A 3309-nucleotide genomic window follows, 5' to 3' on the forward strand; every position below is an offset into this window, starting at 1 on the left:
TTGTGTTAGAATAAAGTTGGATATGTACGCTGTATATATATATATATATATATATATATACACGGATCACCTTTAATAGGTGTAGTGACTGGATTTGTCTACTACTGCAGGCCGATTTACTGTCAGCTGCTTGTAATCCTGAGATAAATGAAACCATAATTTGGTGCTTGAACTTTATGCCCCCAAAATATATCAAAACGTCGTGGTTACTGGTGTAACCTCCGTTCCCTGATGGAGGGAACGAGACATTGTGTCGATGTAGTGACACTAGGGGTCACTCTTGGGAGCCCGAGACACCTCTGGTCTTTGATAAAAAGGCCAATGAAAATTGGCGAGTGGTATTTGCATGCCACTCCCCCGGACATACGGGTATAAAAGGAGCTGATATGCAACCACTCATTCAGGATTTATGCCGAGAAGCCGATATAAGGTCCGGCCATTTCAGCGGGTAGTTCAGCGTTGTGGCAGGAGGGACACAAAGTCTCGTTCCCTCCATCAGGGAATGGAGGTTACACCAGTAACCACGACGTTCCCTATCTGTCACTCGCTCGACGTTGTATTGATGTAGTGACACTAGGGGTCCCTATACGAAATGCCACAACTGGCTGAACTGTGTTACGTGAACTAGCAGTGTGTGGTGGGCAGACTGCTGTGTGCCTCATAGCCAGCACACCAGGTTGACACGTAACCTCCCCCAACATAGTTATGAGTGTTGAACGGCCCTTTTTGGGGACAAGTCGACTACCTAAATATAGAGAAGGGCCTCTTTTCCCCCCTTCTCTTTCCACTCCCTAAAAAAGGGGGATTATCCGACTGGGCCGCCAGGTCTAGTCGGGGGGGGGGGTGTCCCTCCCAAGGGGAAGGCACCGGAGACCACAACTCGCCCAAAGGGGGGGGGAGGAGGATATTTAAGTGGAAGAATACGTCACACGGTCTTGCCAACCATGTGGAGAGCCTTCAAGGTAGATCCTGCCCAATGGTGGGGAGGAGTTACTACAAACATGGAGACTGGGGCAGAGGGGCACTGCCCAAGGAAGACGCAGTTTGCCAGCAGGGAAACGAACTAGCAGAAAATACATAAATTGCATGGGGTTAGCCTTACAGGGAACCACCACATGCGGAGCACCTAACCCAGGAAAGTGCTCTTAGCTAGCACGTGTACTCCGAAAACTCTCCGAAAACTCGACTGCCACAGGGCTCGGAGGAAGTCAACCAGGGAACAAAGTTTGTGAACACTACTGGGAATTAATGGCGCACGTCTTCAGCTCCAAGGGAGGTGGAAGGCACTATGTGCAAGCGATACACCCGGCCAGCTATCCCGGGCTTATCCACTTGTGTTGCGTGCCACTACCTGGGACGAAACCGGTTCCACCCAGAGGTTGTAGAACCTTGCACAGTGTTGGATGTTGCCCAGCCTGCTGCTCTGCAAATGTCTGTTAGAGAGGCACCCCTGGCCAGGGCCCAGGGAGCCGCTACACCCCTGGTAGAATGGGCTGGTAGCCCTACCAGAGGCGGCATGTCCTAGGTGACATATGCCATAGTTCTGGCATCAATGAGCCAGTGGGCGATCCTCTGCTTGGAGACAGCGCTTCCTTTCCGCTGTGCACCAAAGCAGACAAAGAGCTGCTCAGAGATTCTAAAGCTCTGCGTGTGATCCAAATAGACGCGTAAAGCGTGCACCAGACACAGCAACTACAGGGCTGGGTCTGCCTCCCCCTGGGGCAGCGCTTGCAGGTTCACCACCTGGTCCCTAAAGGGGTGGTGGAACCTTGGGCACATAGCCCGGTCAGGGTCTCAGGATCATGTGAGTGTAACCTGGACCAAACTCCAGGCACGTTTCGCTGACAGAGAACGCTTGCAGGTCACCTACCCTCTTGATAGAAGTGAGCACAGTCAGGAGGGCAGTCTTCAAGGAGAGTGCCTTAAGCTCGGCTGACTGCAAAGGCTCAAACGGGGCTCTCTGTAGTCCCTGAAGAACTACAGAGGTCTGATGAGGGAACGAGGCACTGTCTGGAGGGATTCAGCCTCCTGACTCCTCTTAGGAACCTGATGATCAGGTCGTCCTAAGGGAAGCACTTACCGTCGACTGCATCGTGGTGTGCTGCTATGGCGGCAATGTACACCTTCAAGGTGGAAGGGGACAGCCTCCCTTCCAACCTCTCCTGCAGGAAGGAAAGCACTGATCCGACTGCGCATCTCTGGGGGTCTTCCCGACGGGAAGAACACCACTTAGCGAACAGACGCCACTTGAAGGCATACAGGCGCCTCGTAGAGGGGGCCTTAGCCCGAGTGATTGTGTCTACCACCGCAGATGGTAGACCGCTTAGGTCTTCCGCGTCCCGTCCAGGGGCCAGAACATGGAGATTCCAGAGGTCTGGGCACGGGTGCCAGATGGTGCCCCGTCCCTGAGAAAGAAGGTCCTTCCTCAGGTGAATTCGCCAGGGGGGAGCTGTCGTGAGAGCGTGAGATCAGAGCACCACGTCTGGGCAGGCCAGTAGGGTGCTACCAGGACGACCTACTCCTCGTCCTCCCTGACCTTGCACAGGGTCTGTGCAAGCAGGCTCACTGGGGGGAAAATGCATATTTGCGCATGTCAGGGGGCCAGCTGTGTGCCAGCGCGTCTATGCCGAGGGGGGCCTCGGTCAGGGCGTACCAGAGCAGGCAGTGGGGAGGATTCTTGGGAGGCGAACAGGTGCACCTGTGCCTGTTGAATCGACTCCAAAATCAGCTGGACCACCTGAGGGTGGAGACTTCACTCTCCCCTGAGGGTAACCTGTCGTGACAGCACGTCCGCTGTAGTGTTGAGGTTGCCCGGGATGTGAGTGGCTTGCAGCGACTTGAGGTGCTGCTGACTCCAGAGGAGGAGACGGCAGGCAAGTTGTGACATACAACGAGAGCGCAAACTGCCTTGGCGGTTGACATACTACTGTTGTTGTGTTGTCTGTCTGAACTAACACGTGCTTGCCCTGGATCAACGGGCGAAACTTCCGTAGGCCAAGCAAAATTGCCAACAACTCGAGGTAGTTGATGTGCCAGTGCAGTCGTGGACCCGTCCAGAGGCCGGCGGCTGCGTGCCCATTGCAAACAGCACCCCAGCCCATTTTGGAGGCGTCTGTCGTGACCACAATGTGCCTGGGGACCAGTTCTAGGGGAACACCTGCCCGTAGAAATGAGAGGTCGGCCAAGGGCTGAAAAGACGGTGACAGACCGGCGTGATGACCACGCGATGTGTCCCGTGGTGCCATGCCCCTCTCGGGACTCGAGTCTGGAGCCAGTGCTGAAGCGGCCTCATATGCATTAACCCAAGCG

The sequence above is a fragment of the Myxocyprinus asiaticus genome, chromosome 39 (assembly GCF_019703515.2).
Source record: "Myxocyprinus asiaticus isolate MX2 ecotype Aquarium Trade chromosome 39, UBuf_Myxa_2, whole genome shotgun sequence".
In the NCBI taxonomy this organism is placed as follows: Eukaryota; Metazoa; Chordata; class Actinopteri; order Cypriniformes; family Catostomidae; genus Myxocyprinus; species Myxocyprinus asiaticus.